This window comes from Bufo gargarizans, chromosome 10 (genome assembly GCF_014858855.1).
Source record: "Bufo gargarizans isolate SCDJY-AF-19 chromosome 10, ASM1485885v1, whole genome shotgun sequence".
Classification (NCBI taxonomy): Eukaryota; Metazoa; Chordata; class Amphibia; order Anura; family Bufonidae; genus Bufo; species Bufo gargarizans.
In genome coordinates, this window is record NC_058089.1 from 17100403 (window position 1) to 17120286 (window position 19884).

Below are 19884 nucleotides of genomic sequence, written 5' to 3' on the forward strand. Positions count from 1 at the left end.
TGCTCTCCGCATACGCATTTCCGGAGCACGGCCCCGAACTTCCGGTCTGCAGCTCCGCAAGAAAATAAAGCATGTCCTATTCTTGTCCGCAGCTGCGGACAAGAATAGGACTTCTCTATTTAGTGCCGGCCATGTGCGGCCCGGTGTATTGCGGATCCGCAATACACCACGGACGTGTGAATGGACCTACACTGATTTTTATTAATCTCTCTGCGACTCTGACTTCCATTCCCATTGATTGCAGCGTGACACCCCATCTACATTACTCGAGGACGGCGACATGCCTGACTTCTGCCGGACACATCGTATTCATTCTAGAAAACAGTGGGGTCCGTGGCTGAAGATATCTCCCCAATAATGGATGGCGTCGGTAAGACATCCGCTTCATTCATTCTCTGTGCTGAGTACAGAACTCAGCTATTTCTGGAATTCCCTTAGAGATGAATGGAGCAGCAGTGTGCATGCTAGACCTACGCTCTGTTCATTCCGAGGGGACACGAGGGGTACAGTGTCCCCAGTCTTGTGATCACGGGAGGTCTCACTGATCTAATAGTTATCCCCTATCCTATGGATAGGGAAAAACTTGTTAGAGCCAGGATACCCCTAATAGGGAGCATGAAACTGGGTTTTCTAAACTGGACAGCTCAGTTAACAGGGTCAGCGCTACTGACAGATTTCCTATGAAGTTCAGATGTAAGATGTCTGTTGCATGCACTCCTGGGGCTTAAAGTCTTAAAAGATCTAATAAACCAGAAGACTATACAGTAGGACAGAAATGTGAATGGAGGGAGGGGCAGCTCATCCTCCTTCTTACTATATGCCAGGTGAGGAGTGAATTATGCCTGAGCGAGGAGCGAGATGCCTCCACACAGTCCCTCCTCTCCTCCTCCTCCTCCTCCTCTCCCCATTATCTCCCTCCCTCAGGTCTCCCTCTCCGATTCCACTTGCTTGAACTGTTTTATTGGGAGCAATTCGCTGCGTGAAGGATCGTAAACAGGGAGGACAGACAACTTCTTCTATTCAGAAGATCTGCATTCCTCTTCCTGTGGGGATACCCCACTTTTTCTTTTAAAGAACACCCTCTAATTGTCCAGGGTGGATACCCCTACCTCTTTTGGGACATACACACAGTACTTCTCACCTCTTCTTTCTTGCTCAGGACATCCATATTTTTTCTGAGGACGCCTCTTTTTTTTTGGATCACCCCAGGAGCCGTGACCCGGGACATGCCCTTTTCTTCTTGACACTTGCCTGCGGACTGTCGTTTTCTGATGAATGCCCGGTCGTTCTGGACACAGGTACGTGGCCGGTCACGATCATCGTTGTTTTTTGTAATTTTTGCTTGCCTTCTAATAATAAGTGCGTCCAGAGGGGTTTTAGCAGAACACACACTTTGTTTTAATCTAGGTCACTGACTTATAAAATTAGTATTGTAGTTCTCTGCACAGTTCTGGAGAGACCTAATTAGCCTGCGTTACCCAGTACAGAAGCAGAGTCTGTCCTGTTCCTTGAGATACAATACACAGCTATCTGATTACATACGGAGACAATGTGCAGAGTTCTCGTCTTACTAAACAGGAGCCCTTTAGTGGGACGTGAATGTCTGTTTGCAGGCCCTTGGGAGCTGTCAGTGCAGACCCTGTTCTCGGGGGGGCTTCAGTTCCCAAGAGTGTAAGGCCTCATGAACACGAACGTATTTTCATTCCGTGTCCGTTCCGTTTTTTTTTTTGCGGACCATATACAGAACCATTCATTTCAATGGGTCCGCAAAAAAAAAAACGGAAGGTACTCCGTGTGTAAATATCCTATTATTGTCTGCATTATGGACAAGGATAGGACTGTTCTATTAGGGGCCAGTTGTTCCGTTCCACAAAATACGGAATGCACACAGATGTCATCCATTTTTTTGCGGATCCGTTTTTTGCGGCCCGCAAAATACATACGGTCGTGTGCATGAGGCCTAACATGTATAAATATTCTTATGAGTTTCTCCATACATCGGCAGAATCTTATCTCGGGTTCACTGGGCAGCAATTGCGGTCCCTAATGCATGGGCAACATCCGTGCAGCGGGCTGGACTCATTCAACTTGAATGGGTCCTGTACGGGCAACATCCGTGCAGCGGGCTGGACCCATTCAACTTGAATGGGTCCGTGGTCTGTCCGCACCGCAAAAAAAAAATGACATGTCATATTTATTTGCGGTGCGGAACAACGGAAAGAAACACCACGGAAGCAGTTCGTAGTGCTTCCGGTGTTCCGTGACACCGTTCAGCATATCCGGAATTGCGGACCCATTCAAGTAAACGTTTGCAGGTCACAATACGGCTTAGGCCGCCCAACGCCCGTGTGCATGAGGCCTTATACTATATATGGCTTCGAGGTATACTAAAGGACTGGAGGCTCCTTGTGAATGAGATCAGGAAAACAAAAATGTTGAAGGGATATTAAAGGGATGACTTTGATAGTGACTGTCCTAAACTTTAAAGGGGCCTTCCCACTTCAGCAAATGGCACTTTTCATGTAGAGAAAATTAAAACAAGACACTTCTTATTGTTTTGTGATTGTCCATATTGCTTCCTTTGCTGGCTTGATTCATTTTTCCATTACACTGCTCCTTTCCAGGGTTACGACCACACTGCAGTGCAGATCCTCTGGTGGCCAGGACCATAGGGGCACGCATAGGCACGCATGGACTGCAGATCCGGTCCACCGGAGTCCTGTTTTTATAGACTCCTATAGAGTGCAAGCATGACCACTGCTGCTGGATTGCAGGGTGGTCGTAATCTCTGGATATGAGCAGTGAATAATGTAATGGAAAAATTAATCCAGCCAGCAAAGGAATCAATATCTATAATCACAATACATTAGGAAGTGCCTTGTATTAACTTTCTCTACATGATAAATGCCTTTTGCTGAAGTGAGACAACCCCTTTAACCATCTCCGGACCCCCTAACGCAGATCTGCGGTCCGGAGGTGGCAGCCCTGCGCAGAGTCACGCATATATGCGTCATCTCGCGAGGGCCGGGATTTCCTGTGAACGCGCGCACACAGGAAAGGAAGGTAAGCGAGTGGATCTCCAGCCTGCCAGCAGCGATCGCTCGCTGGCAGGCTGGAGATCTGATTTTTTTAACCCCTAACAGGTATATTAGACGCTGTTTTGATAACAGCATCTAATATACCTGCTACCTGGTCCTCTGGTGGTCCCTTTTGTTAGGATCGACCACCAGAGGACACAGGCAGCTCAGTACAGTCGCACCAAACACCACACTACACTACACCCCCCCCCCTGTCACTTATTAACCCTTTATGAACCACTGATCACCCCATATAGACTCCCTAATCACCCCCCTGTCATTGATCACCCCCCTGTCATTGATCACCCCCCTGTAAGGATCCATTCAGACGTCCGTATGATTTTTACGGATCCACGGATACATGGATCGGATCCGCAAAACGCATACGGACGTCTGAATGGAGCCTTACAGGGGGGTGATCAATGACAAGTGGGTGATCACGCATATAGACTTCCTGATCACTTCCCTGTCATTGATCACCCCTCTGTCATTGATCACCCCCCTGTAAGGCTCCATTCAGACATCCACATGATTTTTACGGATCCACTGATACATGGATCGGATCCGCAAAACACATGCGGACCTCTGAATGGAGCCTTACAGGGGGGTGATCAATGACAATGGGGTGATCACGCATATAGACTTCCTGATCACTTCCCTGTCATTGATCACCCCTCTGTCATTGATCACCCCCCTGTAAGGCTCCATTCAGACATCCGCATGATCTTTACGGATCCACTGATACATGGATCGGATCCGTAAAACACATGTGGACGTCTGAATGGAGCCTTACAGGGGGTTGATCAATGACAGGGGGTTGATCACCCCATATAGACTCCCTGATCACCCCCCTGTCATTGATCACCCCCCTGTAAGGCTCCATTCAGACGTCCGCATGTGTTTTGCGGATCCGATCCATGTATCCATGGATCCGTAAAAATCATACGGACGTCTGAATGGAGCCTTACAGGGGGGGTGATCAGTGACAGGGGGGTGATCAGGGAGTCTATATGGGGTGATCAACCCCCTGTCATTGATCAACCCCCTGTAAGGCTCCATTCAGACGTCCACATGTGTTTTACGGATCCGATCCATGTATCAGTGGATCCGTAAAGATCATGCGGATGTCTGAATGGAGCCTTACAGGGGGGTGATCAATGACAGAGGGGTGATCAATGACAGGGAAGTGATCAGGAAGTCTATAAGGCTCCATTCAGACGTCCGCATGTGTTTTGCGGATCCGATCCATGTATCCATGGATCCGTAAAAATCATACGGACGTCTGAATGGAGCCTTACAGGGGGGGTGATCAGTGACAGGGGGGTGATCACCCTGATCACCCCCTGTCATTGATAACCCCCCTGTAAGGCTCCATTCAGACGTCCGCATGTGTTTTGCGGATCCGATCCATGTATCCATGGATCCGTAAAAATCATACGGACGTCTGAATGGAGCCTTACAGGGGGGGTGATCAATGACAGGGGGGTGATCACCCATATAGACTCCCTGATCACCCCCTGTCATTGATCACCCCCCTGTAAGGCTCCATTCAGACGTCCGCATGTGTTTTGCGGATCCGATCAATGGATCCGTAAAAATCATACGGACGTCTGAATGAAGCCTTACCAGGGGGGTGATCAATGACAGGGGGTGATCAGGGAGTGTATATGGGTGATCCCCCCCCCCTGTCATTGATCACCCCCCCCCCCCCCCCATAAGGCTCCATTCAGACATTTTTTTGGCCCAAGTTAGCGGAAATTTTTTGTTTGTTTTAGTTTTTTCTTACAAAGTCTCATATTCCACTAACTTGTGTCAAAAAATAAAATCTCACATGAACTCACCATACCCCTCACGGAATCCAAATGCGTAAACATTTTTAGACATTTATATTCCAGACTTCTTCTCACGCTTTAGGGCCCCTAAAAAGCCAGGGCAGTATAAATACCCCACATGTGACCCCATTTCGGAAAGAAGACACCCCAAGGTATTCCGTGAGGGGCATATTGAGTCCATGAAAGATTGAAATTTTTGTCCTAAGTTAGCGGAAAGTGAGACTTTGTGAGAAAAAAACAAAAAAAATCAATTTCCGCTAACTTATGCAAAAAAAATAAAAATTTCTATGAACTCGCCATGCCCCTCATTGGATACCTTGGGGTGTCTTCTTTCCAAAATGGGGTCACATGTGGGGTATTTATACTGCCCTGGCTTTTTAGGGGCCCGAAAGTGTGAGAAGAAGTCTGGGATCCAAATGTCTAAAAATGCCCTCCTAAAAGGAATATGTGCCCCTTTGCGCATCTAGGCTGCAAAAAAGTGTCACACATGTGGTATCGCCGTACTCAGGAGAAGTTGGGCAATGTGTTTTGGGGTGTCATTTTACATATACCCATGCTGGGTGAGAAAAATATCTTGGTCAAATGCCAACTTTGTATAAAAAAATTTGAAAAGTTGTCTTTTGCCAAGATATTTCTCTCACCCAGCATGGGTATATGTAAAATGACACCCCAAAACACATTCCCCAACTTCTTCTGAGTACGGCGATACCAGATGTGTGACACTTTATTGCAGCCTAGGTGGGCAAAGGGGCACATATTCCAAAGTGCATCTTTCGGATTTCGCAGGCCATTTTTTACAGATTTTGATTGCAAAGTACTTCTCACACATATGGGCCCCTAAATTGCCAGGGCAGTATAACTACGCCACAAGTGACCCCATTTTGGAAAGAAGACACCCCAAGGTATTCTGTGAGGGGCATGGCGAGTTCCTAGAATTTTTTAATTTTTGTCGCAAGTTAGTGGAATATGAGACTTTGTAAGAAAAAAATAAAAATAAAAAATCATCATCATTTTCCGCTAACTTGTGACAAAAAATAAAAAGTTCTATGAACTCACTATGCCCATCTGCGAATACCTTAGGGTGTCTACTTTCCGAAATGGGGTCATTTGTGGGGTTTTTCTACTGTCTGGGCATTGTAGAACCTCAGGAATCATGACAGGTGCTCAGAAAGTCAGAGCTGCTTCAAAAAGCGGAAATTCACATTTTTGTACCGTAGTTTGTAAACGCTATAACTTTTACCCAAACCATTTTCTTTTTTTGCCCAAACATTTTTTTTTAATCAAAGACATGTAGAACTATAAATTTAGCGAAAAATTTATATATGGATGTCGTTTTTTTTTGCAAAATTTTACAGCTGAAAGTGAAAAATGACATTTTTTTGCAAAAAAATCGTTACATTTCGATTAATAACATAAAAAGTAAAAATGTCAGCAGCAATGAAATACCACCAAATGAAAGCTCTATTAGTGAGAAGAAAAGGAGGTAAAATTCATTTGGGTGGTAAGTTGCATGACCGAGCGATAAACGGTGAAAGTAGTGTAGTGCCGAAGTGTAAAAAGTGCTCTGGTCATGAAGGGGGTTTCAGCTAGCGGGGCTGAAGTGGTTAAAGCAATTGGAGCCATAGCACAAGGTAAAGCACAGTGGCCTGTCTCTGACAAGTGTTGTGTTCTGGGATCACCACAATCCGATATTGATGGCTTACCTTATTGTTAGGCCTCATGCACACGGCCGTTGTTTGGGTCTGCATCGGCTCGGATGCGGACCCATTCACTTCAGTGGGGCCGCAAAAGATGCGGTCAGCACTCCGTGTGCTGTACGCATCCGTTGCTCTGTTCCGTGGCCCCGCTAATTGCGGAAGGCACACGGGCTGCTTCAGTTTTTTGCGGATCCGCGGATTGCGGACCGCAAAAAATGGAACGGTTGTGTGCATGAGGCCTTATAGTCAGAATTCTCCTTTAATCCCTCGGTAAAGATGCAAATTCTATTTTTACGTCCATACGACGGATGTTTGCCCTTTTACAACTATAATTGGTACAGTGAATGGTATCCTGCGCCTAGTCGATTGAACTTGTATCGCAGTACAGCAGCGTCCAGTCAGAAGACATGTCACAATAAATTTCACACCTAGCAGATTTTTTTCTTTTTTTTTTTGTCCTGCGCAAAGTATCAGAAAAATTGTATTTGCAGAATCTTACACCTTTGCCCTGTAGCTGGTGTCAGAACATAGTTGCTGTTTGTGGCAGTCTGCATCCTGTGAGTGGACTGCTTAGAGGGACTGCCCTATGAAGACTTTGCTTGCAGAGTACAGGCTGACATAAGCAACTGCCCCCTTGGCTGCAGGGAAGTGGTGAGGAATCTGATTTCCCTGTAAGGTTATTAGAGAAATTGCTTCAATGAAGGATGTTCATTGTAACGGACCGTTTCAGCAGACAAGGGGCTAAAATCCGTTTAGGCGATATGCCCCTTTCCGAGAGACAGGCACAGCTACTGCAGAACACCAACCCGAACTGGATACAAAATAGCACTCCAAACTGGAACCTCGCAAATAGCTGCCGAAAGACGAACAGGAAAAGCGTATCCGTCAGCTTACACTCCTGGCAATCAGTCTCCAACAGCATACATGGAATCCCCCCAATAACGAGACAAGGCTCCGTGATCAGGGTCAAGCAGTGATCTGACTGTACTTCAAGTACAGCCTCTTTTATTGATAAAAACCAAACATAGTACTGCCCACAGGGTTTTGAAATCCAACCAATCAGTAATTCACAACACACACAATGTAAATACAGCAACCAATCGTTCCCGCCCCCTAGAGGACCACAAGGGAGACTGCGACACAGGACAGATACAACATATCCCCACAATGCATCATGGTTTCCTCCTCTCTGCCTGGGAGACGACCGAAGACAATCCAATTATCTCTCAGGACAAAGGGGAGATCACCAATACACATGTGGAGACAACAGGACAGGAATCACCACCCAAACACACAATGGCACACCCCCACAGCAAACACAGACATTTAACATATCCCCAGATAGCTCAAGTCTGAGTGCATATCATTAGGTGAATGGCACTCAGAATACACGAATACAATAATATTAGCTATCTGGGTGCCCTCACATAACATACAATTTAACCGAACGCATAATAACATAAAATACAATTCTACAGACAGATTTAAGCTGTGCGGCCGGTCTGTTTTCTCCTTTAAAGTTACTATGGGCCATAATCCTGAGGCAAGAGGCTTTTAAACAGCCCTCTCCAAAACCCAGTGGCGAGGTTGGTTTCGCCACATTCATTAAGGGAATTACGCCATTATTGTGGATAAAAAAAGTCTTCTCAGCACTTTTCCGGACGGGGCTTAGTGGGAGAGGGCGGGGCTTCACATGGCCTGTCGGATTTAGGGTACTTTCACACTAGCGTTATTCTTTTCCGGCATTGAGTTCCGTCCTAGGGGCTCAATACCAGAAAATAAGTTTTGTCTTAATGCATTCTGAACGGAGAGTAATCCGTTCAGGATGCATCAGGATGTCTTCAGTTCAGACAGCAAAAAATGTGAAAAAAAATAAAATACTGAATCTGTTTTTCCGGATGACACCGGAGAGACGGATCCGGCATTTCAATGCATTTGTCATACGGATCAGGATACTGCCATCAGTTTGCATACGTTTTGACGGATCCGGCAGGCAGTTCTAGCCACGGAACTGCCTGACGGAATCCTCTGTCGCAAGTGTGAAAGTAGCCTTACTCTAATTTGCGGCAGAAACTTGCGTTAGTTATAGCCGATGCCTGTGCCAGCCTGTAGCTGGCGTAGACTTCAGTTTCTGGGGCACAGCAGAGCAGATATGCTCCTTATTTATTAAGAGACATCTGCCTCTTAATAAATTAAGCGCATCTCACTTCGGCGCAGAGGGATCAAGGCTCATAAATGTCCCTCATTGTGTTCGGGAATTGCTTGTTATTAAGCAGTTTCCTAACATAACAATTGACATCACTCTGACAATAACCTGTATTGCAGAAAATCCATTTTGCAAGAACCCCCTTCCCCCATAGAGAATAATAGAAACTGTATACACCTGTGAATCACATTCGCTGTTAGGTCACATCAGCTTGGCAGCCGATGACTCCTTAGTGCACTGAAGTTTCTGCAAGAACCGGAAACTGTACAACAAGTCCCAGCAAAATAACAAAGCGATAGATCTTGCAGTCTTATGTCGCTTCTCTGCTGCTAATTGCAATGGGACTTGTAGTCCTACACTGTATACAGGGAAAGCAGTCTCACAGCGCTGTTTTGACCTTTAGCATTCTTCTTTGATTCGTTATATTCTCGTTAATTAAGCCTTTTGGGAATCAATCCATAATACTGACCATGCAGGTGCTGTAGTCTCTAGATTTGAGAGACCCCCACGTATATTTATGTCCGGAGGGACTAATGGGTGTAGATCACGTAACCCTTTTTCCGTCATGTAATTGGTGGAGCCGGAGTGATGTAAATTCCTCTATTGTGAACACATAGATCGACTTCTGACCAATGAGCATTAGAAAAAGCTAAATTATTTTTTCCCCCCAAAGTAAAACTGTGAGGCGGCGAGCGGCGGCAGCTCCGAGAGTATTTAAATTTTAAACATACAGCGCTGTATTTTTAGCACGTAATTGGGTGCTTCCAGTCCGCCTATATGATGATGGCAGATCAATTCCAAGCTGAGCATGAGGCTAGGTCGCTGCATAGATATGTCATGCTGTTCTGGCAGAAGGTTAGGCTACTTTCGTGTTTTTGGCTTTCCATTTGTGAGATCTACATGCAGACATAAGAGCACTACATGCGGACATATGATTACAACAACGTGTCCCAGACAATTGACTCTCTTGGTGGCTATGATAGCCGAATATAGGCTACAACTGTTAACCCTAGATGAGTTGCATACATTCACTACCATCTATCGTTAACCATTCACGATAGTTACTGGTGAAAGTGACCTGTCTTACAAAATATAGAGAACGTTGCTCTCTTGCTTTTTGAATATTATCCGGCGGATTGAGACATTTGTACACAAAGTTTGACTCCTTGATACGAGTTGGTTATCTCAGGGAGCAAGTTGCTCAGAGTTGTTCAAAGTGATATCTATAACCATATCAACGACTCTCACTATCCACTGTGGGGATAGAGTGTGTCACATTATTCCTCAATCAGTGAATTTAGACCTTGGCATTAATTGTATGTGTTCTCATTTTATATATTTTAATTATTTTTGTGTGATATATTGTATGTATTTTATGCTCAATATTTTATTCTATGTGTAACCCTCCCATTAAATATTTCCATTATGGTACAAATGTTGTGAGTGCTCACTCACCCTCTATTTTTTATTTTTTTTTCTATATTACGCCACTTTGGGGTAGGGCACCCCTGTTGTGTGCTAGTAGCACCTCGCATAGTCATTAGGTGTGAGCCAAACCCTTGTATTACACGTTTCTGAGATCTGTTCAGGGCTCTCATAAACGGTCCAAAACGTATCCGTTTTGCCTTAATGCATTCTGAATGGAAAAGGATATGCTCAGAATGTGTCAGTTTGGCTCTGATCAGTCTCCATTCCGCTCTGGAGGCGGACACCAAAACGCTGCCTGCATCGTTTTTTTGTCCGCCATGTGGTGTGGAGCAAGACGGATCTGTCCTGGCACACAATGTAAGTCAATGGGGACGGATCCCGTTTTCTCCGACACAATCTGGCACAATAGAAAACGGATCCGTCTCCCATTGACTTTCAATGGAGTTCATGACGGAATCTTTTTGGCTATGTTACAGATAATACTAACGGATCCGTTCATGACGGATGCATGCGGTTGTATTATTGTAACGGATCCGTTGTCTGAGCTGACTAACACATATTGACTCAATTCTTCGGCCCTCTTGAGTGAATGGTAAAAGTTATGAGACTTGTGTGACTGGCATAGCTTTAACAGAATTCTGCCACCAGATTTATCCTGCCCTATGTGCACTGTCAATTTCTGTGGATTTTCAGTGCTTAAAAGGGACCTGGTCACCCAGAAATTCACTCTTCATCCAGGCACAATGCCTTGTAGGGCTAGTTTAGCTGAATGTATTGATACTTTCACTTAGTGATCCGTTGCTTCATTCTGGAGAAAAAGTAATTTTAATCAATATGCACATGAGCAGTTAAGTGCACCGAGGGCGGGCCCAAGCCACTCTATGCACCTTTTGCTTTTCCTGTTTCCTCTGCCAGCCCCTCCCTCAACTTTTTGCGGCCAGGTTCCTGCATAATCATCTCACTTGGTCCTGTCAATCAAGGAGAGAGAGTGGCTGACAGTGGATGCCCTCAGTGCACTTAACTGTGTATTTACATATAGATTAAAAGCTTTTTTTTTCTCCAGAGTGAAGCAACAGATTGTTAAGTGAAAGGTATCATTACATTCAGCTGAGCTAGAACTACAAGGCATTCTGCCTGATTTAACCGTGACTATTTCTTGCTGAGAGTCTTCCTTCAAAATCCATGTGTTTTGCCATCTCTGAGATCCTGATTACGACTAAGGGTCCATTCACACGTCCGTAGTGTATTGCGGATCCGCAATACAGCCGGCCGGCACCCCCATAGAACTGCATATTCTTGTTTCTTGTCCGCAAGAAGATTGGGGGCGCGCTCCGGAAAATGCGGACAGCACACTGTGTGCTGTCCGCATCCATTCCTGCCCCATAGAGAATGAATGGGTCCGCACCCGTTCCACAGAATTGCGGAACGGGTGCGGACACATTTACGGACCCGAAGGCTACTTTCACACTTGCATTTATTTTTTCCGGTATTGAGATCCAGCAGACTTTCAATAGTCTCCTTACCGGATCCATCTTGGCTATTTTAAAGATAATACAACCGGATCCGTTCATAACGGATGCAGACGGTTGTATTATTAGAAACTGAAGCATTTTTGCTGATCCCTGCCGAATCAGGCAAAACACAAGTGTGAAAGTAGCCTAATTGGTTGCCAGTACAACAAAAAAAAAAAATCCTTTGGCGCCTACGTTTTTAGACTTGCTAGTCAGTAGTACCAATATATATTTTTAGCCTGGAGCCCTGCTGCATAGACATAGATTTTGCCTGCATGCAGCTGCCACTAGATGGAGCACAGGAGCTTACTGCCTACTTACTAAAGGGGTTGTCCAACAGTTTTTAAAATGATCAGGGGAGCAGAAATCCTTATAAAAGAAAATAAAACAGCTTAAAGGGGTTGTCTGGAGTACAAATATTGATGACCTATCCTCCGGATAGGTCATCGGTATCAGGCTTGTAGAGGTCCGACACTTGGCACCACCATCAATAAGTTGTTTTGGGTTGCCGTGGAGATGTAAACTATATGGTGCATAGACCTGGGGGCAGACAACTCCGTCCACTGTGCAGTGGTTGTGCCGGAGTACTGCAGCCCGGTTCCCATTCAGGCGAATAGGAGCCGTGCTTCAGTACACCAGCGTTGCAAACTTCACCGTGTATGGAGCTGTCTGCTTCTGCTCCATACGTTGCACCTAGGTCATGTGACCAATGAATGTGGCATCACTGGCCTAGGAAGAAGCTTTGTCTCATTGGAGCACCGTGGTCTCTTCAAACAGCTGATTCATGGGGGTGCCATCTTTCAGACCCACACTAAGGATAGGTCATCAATATCTATAGCCTGGAAAACTCACCTGCTAAAGGTCCCTCCTTTCCAACGCTGGGACCCCAAGTGATGACGTCACAACATCTGTTTGTTTACGTGGCCTCAGCAGTCACGTGTGCATGACCGGTATGTGATCGCTGAGACTAGCAATTGGCTTAGCGGTCACGTGAAGTATGGACCTCATGGGGTTTTGCAGTGTAAAATCCATCGTGTTGCATCATATGACACTCGCCTTCAGAACGAAAAATAGCGCATGGTCCTAGTTAAAGCCCACACCGTTACTGCAAGATACTGCAGAGAGTGTGTTAGACCCGTGTGTGGATATTTGGCAGGTTCATTTATGGTTGTGATGAATGTAGTCGTTCTTAGCGTTCTCTTTTAGAATCCGTTTTTATTGTTAGTCGAATATTTATCAGATGTAAATTTGGGGTTTTTCACAGTAGATAAGGTAGAGTCATATTGTTTTCTTCAGGCTTGTAAGGATAGTGATGTGGGAAATGTCTTTATTGCGCTAGCCGAGTAATTGTCTGGACGTGTGGGGAGCAGCGTTGTTTACGTGGTGGAAGCAGAATAAATAGAGTGTGTTATCTTGCTATATGCAATTCTTAAAGGAACAGTACTGTTTTTTTTGTTTTTTTTTACAAATTCAGATTAGTTTCTCTGGTATTGTCTATGAAATGTCTGACTTTTTGGTTTTGGTCTACATGGTGACCCAGTGGTTAGCACTGTTTCCTTGCAGTACTGGGGTCCTGGGTTTGGATCCACCCAACATCAGCACAGAGCTTGTATGTTCTCCCCATGTTTGGTAAGTTTCCGTTGTGAGGCTGAGCACTCCCTCACTGCCAATTTTTTTTATTAAATTTACTTTATTTAAAGGGGTTCTGCAGTTTGTTTAAACTGATGATCTATCCTCTGGATAGATCATCAGTATCTAATCGGCGGGGGTCCGGGAGTGCCTTTTAAAAAGGCAGCGGCGCTCCGGGAGTGCCGCGGCCTTCTCACTGTTTACCGCAGGCCCAGTGATGTCACGACTAGTATCAACTGGCCTGGATGCGGCTAAGCTCTGTTTACTTGAATGGAGCTTAGCCCCGCCCAGGCCATTGATACTAGTCGTGACGTCACTGGGCCTGCGGTAAACAGTAAGAGCGCCACTCCTGGAGCGCCACTGCCTTCTCAAACAGCTGATCGCAGGGGTCCCGGGTGTCGGACCCCCGCCGATCAAATGCTGATGATCTATCCAGATGATAGATCATCAATTTAAACAAACTGCAGAACCCCTTTAAGCACTAGTACTCAACTTTCTCCAGCCGTCTCATATAGAGCTGAATGGAGCGGCAGACACGTGTGCTTGCCGCTCCATTCAAATGGGAAAAGGCCGCTCCTGTGCTTATGACTGGTGGGGGCCCCTATCAGAAACATATCCCCTATCCTGTGGATAAATTGTTGAAATGGGACAACCACTTTAAGAATCTCCTGCCGCTGTGGTTTTACAGCTCCTATACAAAGCAGTGTGTCTCCATGGTAACAGACATCAAACGCTGTGTAGTCTAGTCTTACAGTGATATTTCCTTTCATTTGTCCCTTACTTTGTATTAACATATATTTATTAGGTTAGCAAGAAGCCAAGGACAGAAAGGAGGGACTGTGACTACAAATCGGACTGTGCAGGGTTTGTTTGTTGTCTGTTACCATAGAGACACATAGCTCTGCACTATATAGGAGCGGTAGGGCATTTTAAATTAGAATCTATTGGAAAGTTCCTTCATTTTTATTTTAAATTTTTTAGATACATTGGGACAGTAAGAAAAAATTGATTGTGAAGGTCTTTGAATTGGCTGTGAAATTTCTCCAAGTCTGTGTTAATGGGAAATGTATCTTTTTAGCATTTTTATTTATGACAGTGCTGCTAAACGTCACTACTAGTATTCAGCGAAGCATTTGAAGCTGAATTCGGTCTGAAGTTTAGAAAAACAAAGCCAAATTTCCTCGCTCTTTGTGGTAACGAATACGGTTTTCCTAAAATGGCAGCTGCATGTGTGAAAGTAAGAAGCCTGGGAATGTGAGATCACCCATAATGCCGCGCAGCCAGCCAATCCACCGCTAGCCATCCCCTGTGATTTCACAGCCCTATAAAACCCTCATCCTGCACAGTCTCCGCCATTTCACTGTGAGCTGAGCTTCGGAAGAGCTGTAACAAGCGCTCATGCGCTAGGGACAGTGGTGCCGCAATGATCCATCCACCATGTTTGTCCATTTTGTCTTAACCTTGATAATTTTAAAAACAAAATACTACTAGGTTCATAGTAGGGCGGTATCCCGGACCTTATGGAGGGATCCAGATAGGATTATGGTCATTCCTGTTGTGGATCCCTCAGTTTTATTGCTTTGAGGAAAGTCTTCCCACCTCAATGCTGTGTGCCATCTCTGGTACCATCACACAGGAGGACAGGGGCTGCTGCATACATGTTCCGGCTCCCCCGATCCCTGCTGGGGAGAGCCGGAGCACACCTGGATGACCACAGCATCTGAAGGGTTAAAGTCCACGACCGGCTTTACCACCTGTTGTGGACATTAATGCGGGGTGTCTGCTCTTTAAAACAGCAGACACGCGGCGGCCATGGTGCCCCCGGCACGTGCCAGCGGACACCGTTTTTAAATCCACGGCTGCTGACTAATCAAATTCAAGTTTCTGAATCGAATTTTTCAGAACTTCGCTCGTCTCTAGTCACTGCTATATATAAGGGAGAGAAATAAATGCAGACATACATTTTCATTAATCTGGATTCAGATCTTGTTGCAAATGTTGTCTAATTTCTCTAAATGAAGATTGCAGAAATTCATGCTTTCCATCACAAAAAATAACCCATTCAGAAATATCTGCAACAAATTTGCAGCATGTGAATATACCCTAGGGCAGTCATGCAACAGCTAAAATCATGCATCTTTTTACCAAATGAAATTGTGTGTGAACAGGTCTTGTTGCAGAACACACAGGAGAAAGATGAATTACCCAGTGAACCGGAAATACTTTCTGTAGTAACGGTGTCCTTCAAAGGAACATGTTACACACGTTCAACTATGACCCCACGAGTTACCGAGTGACCGTATGTATCTCCAGAAATGTTGTCCACATTAAGAATCAGTTAAGATTTAGATATGAGATGCTATACCTATCTCAAGCCCTCTAAAAAAGGAGAAGGGGCCCCTGGCCAATGGGTCTGATCTGTATATAAAAGACACTGACCTGCTCATCCTTTCAGTGTCAGCACAGGAGTAATACCTTGGGTGCACAGGAAACGTCCAAGTTGTACCATGTACCGTACGTCCTTTTTATTTTTGGATGCAATAACTTGTTCCTTGCTTATTAATGAATTTACAATAAGCTGCAGATATATATTTTTGTGGTGCCAGTATTTTACTTACTTCAGGAAAAGTAGAGTTATTCTCCTGTTGCCAAGGCCTGGGGAAGTGTCCATTTCCCTAATTTTCACCATAGATTCTATGAACAGCATAAGCCTTGGTTCATTGGTCAGGTTGTGCCAAGATGTAAACGTATCCCCTATCCTGTGGATGATAGGTGGGAATCTGACTGCTGGGTTGCCCATCTCTCAGCTTTTCCTAGGCCAGTGACAGCACGTTCATGGGTCACGTGGCCTAGGCACAGCTCAGCCCCATAGAAATAAATGGGTCTGAGTGCAATACCAAGCAGAACTGCTTCAAATGTACCGTGCTGTGCTTGGTGAGCACGGAGAAGGTCGCTGCACTCACAGGAGCGCCAGTGCCCTCTCAATCAGCTGATCAGATACTGGCGACCTATCCAGAGTCAAAGTCTTGGAAAACTCTATTAAAGGGGTTGTCTCATGACATCAACCCCACTAAGGCTTATGGACATAAGGGGACCTTCCTCACTGTGCGAAAACAGGGTGCCAATCTGTAATATCTGTGCATTATATGGAAGGGCATTAAAGGGGTTGTCCTACAAACAGCCTCAGCGATGAACAGGTCCCCCTGGGTCCCGGAAACATCTGTAATTGCTGGGGGAGGCCAGCCAGGCATTGCCTAATAGAGGCCACTACAACGGAAATATAGCATTACGTCGTAGCCATTCAGGCGACTGGCTATCCATGAAAGACAAGAAAAGCCTGAAGGAGTTTTCTAAGACTATGACTAAGGCCGAATGCACACGGCCGTTGTTCACGGCCGTGAGCGGTCTGTGGAACCGCGGCCTGGATTCCTGCTGAGTGCAGGAGCGCACGGCGTCATGGGTTGCTATGACGCCGTGCGCTCCCTGCTGCCGCCGCAGTACAGTAGTGCACTGGTATAGATCATACCAGTGTATTACTGTACTGTGGCGGCAGCAGGGAGCGCACGGCGTCATAGCAACCCATGACGCCGTGCGCTCCTGCACTCAGCAGGAATCCAGGCCGCGGTTCCACGGACCGCTCACGGCCGTGAACAACGGCCGTGTGCATTCGGCCTAAAAGATAGTTTTTTCACTACTTTCCATTCTGTTGCATCGCTGATCCCACAATCTGAGCTGTGCTGACCTGACCGCCTGACTTTTCCGCTGATGTGTCTACCGGATCTGCTCCTGTGTCTTCATGATAATGGGACACCCTTCTATGATGTCCATATGCACTAATGGATTTTCTTCAAGAGACTTCCCTTTTCATTCAAATGGCCGGCATGTAATGCCACATTTCCCCTGCATTAGTCGTTTACGGTTCTTTTAAAATAGAGAGTATGTTTGTTTGTGACTGTGATATCAGTGGGCCACTAAAAGTTATTTTTTTCCATCGATAGCATGGATGCCATATCAGTTCGATTTCGCATTAATGAATAATAGAGAGATATCAGTCCCCTGGGGTCACCCCCTATCTTAAAAACTGGCTTCCAGGGAGGAGCCTCAACTAGGCACTGATGGGGAGACGCCGTGTATCAGGAAGGCGCTGCGATCCTTTGTTCTGTGAATCAGTGGATGTCCTACTTACCTACTGGACTCCCAGATAAAACATTGTTGGCATATCTATTTGATATGCTATCAGTCTTGTTAGTTGAAAAGCATAAACTAAGACTCATTAAAGGGTTTGTCTGATATTTTGATATTGATGGCCTGCCCTCTAGATACTACTACAAGAAAATTTAGACTAGCAAATTCATATACAGTTGTGTTCAAAATTATTCAACCCCAACTGAAATTGAGTGTTTTGGCCAGTTTGACATTGATTTTGATCATTTCAGTCATCTTGTTTACAATTAAATCAAAGAGGCACTTGTAAGTCAGACAAATATAACATAACATTTATAATGAAATAACCACAAATGTATTTTCTGTGCTCACATCATTATCAGTTTTATTCAACCCCCAAGTGACATTCAATCTTGGTACTTAGTACAACATCCTTTTCCAGTTATAACAGCTTTATAACGTGTAGCATAGCTTGACACAAGTGTCTTGCAGCGATCTACGGGTATCTTTGCCTATTCTTCATGGGCAAAAGCCTCCAGTTCAGTCACATTCTTAGGCTTGCGCGCTGCAACTGCTTTCTTTAAGTCCCACCAGAGGTTCTCAATCGGATTTAAGTCTGGTGACTGCGATGGCCACTTCAAAATGTTCCAGCCTTTAATCTGCAACCATGCTCTAGTGGACTTGGAGGTATGCTTGGGATCATTGTCCTGTTGAAAGGTCCAACGTCTCCCAAGCCTCAGGTTTGTGACGGACTGCATCACATTTTCATCCAATATCTCCTGGTACTGAAGAGAATTCATGGTACCTTGAACACGCTGAAGCTTCCCTGTACCTGTAGAAGCAAAATAGCCCCAAAGCATGATTGACCCCCTGCCATGCTTCACAGTAGGCAAAGTGTTCTTTTCTTCATAGGCCTTGTTCTTCCTCCTCCAAACATAGCGTTGATCCATGGGCCCAAACAGTTCTAATTTTGTTTCATCAGTCCACAGAACACTATCCCAAAACTTTTGTGGTTTGTCCACATGACTTTTGTCATACTGCAGTCGACTCTTCTTATTCTTTGGAGACAGCAAGGGGGTGCGCCTGGGAGTTCTGGCATGGAGGCCTTCATTACGCAGTGTGCGCCTTATTGTCTGAGCTGAAACTTCAGTACCCACATCTGACAAATCTTTTTTTCAGTTCCTCAGCAGTCACACGGGGACTTTTCTCCACTTTGCGCTTCAGGTAGCGCACAGCAGTCGAAGTCAGCATCTTCTTTCTGCCACGACCAGGTAGCGTTTCAACAGTGCCCTTTGCCTTAAATTAGCGAATGATGCTTCCTATGGTGTCTCTTGGTATGTTTAACATCTTTGCAATCTTCTTATAGCCATTGCCCTTCCTGTGAAGAGAAATCACCTCTTCTCTTGTCTTCCTGGACCATTCTCTTGACTTCACCATGTTTGTAAACACACCAGTAAACGTCTAGAACAGGCATCTCAAACTGCGGCCCTCCAGCTGTTGCAAAACTACAACTCCCACAATGCCCTGCTGAAGGCTGATACCTGTAGGCTGTCTGGGCATGCTGGGAGTTGTAGTTTTGCAACAGCTGGAGGGCCGCAGTTTGAGATCCCTGGTCTAGAAGGAGCTGAGTTCACAGTCCTTTTAAACCTGCCTAATTGGTGCTTATTATGCTTGATTGCTGCTCCTTGACATCCACAGGTGTTTTCAATACCTGATGGAAAACACTTGAATGAACCTCTGTTCTTAAGAGTGGTAGTCTTTAGGGGTTGAATAATTGTGTCAATGAAGAAATCACAAAAAAAACATTTAACACTGTATTACAAAAACAATTGATGTCATTTTAGTTGCATTTGGTTCTTTAAAAAGTCCTTGTAAGATTTCATTCTGAACACAATTACAAATGTACACTAAATTCCCTAAAACCCTTTACAGCATTGGGGGTTGAATAATTTTGAACACAACTGTACATGGTCACAGGTGCATATCCATCAAGCAAACATGGTTGATAAAAAAATGGCTGCACAACTTTACACATACAAACAATAGAGCGGAGAAATGGGGATCATTCTAAATTAAAGTGGTATTATACCTACTATAAATGGAAAAATAGAAGCTCATGTGCTAAGAGCTTCCATTTTTCCATTTATAGTAGGTATAATACCACTTTAATTTAGAATGATCCGTTTGTATGTGTAAAGTTGTGCAGCCATTTCTTTATCTGCCCTCTAGATAGGTCATTAATATCAGATTGGTGAGGGACTGACTGCCAGCACCCCCACCGATCAGCTCTTTGAAGAGACTGCAGCACTCTGGTGAGTGCCACAGCCTCTTCCGAGGCCA

The 19884-nt window shown here is 45.1% G+C and overlaps 1 protein-coding gene across 3 annotated transcripts in view; it reads left to right on the top strand.

The window, feature by feature from the left end:
* The first annotated feature begins 971 nt into the window (after window positions 1-971).
* Window positions 972-19884, top strand: part of SHANK2 (SH3 and multiple ankyrin repeat domains 2) — a 531815-nt gene continuing 512902 nt past the window's right edge. For all 3 annotated transcript variants that reach the window (XM_044270326.1, XM_044270322.1, XM_044270325.1), the window contains exon 1: window positions 972-1298. The gene's annotated coding sequence lies outside the window, so the exon portion shown is untranslated. The remainder of the gene's footprint in view (window positions 1299-19884) is intronic.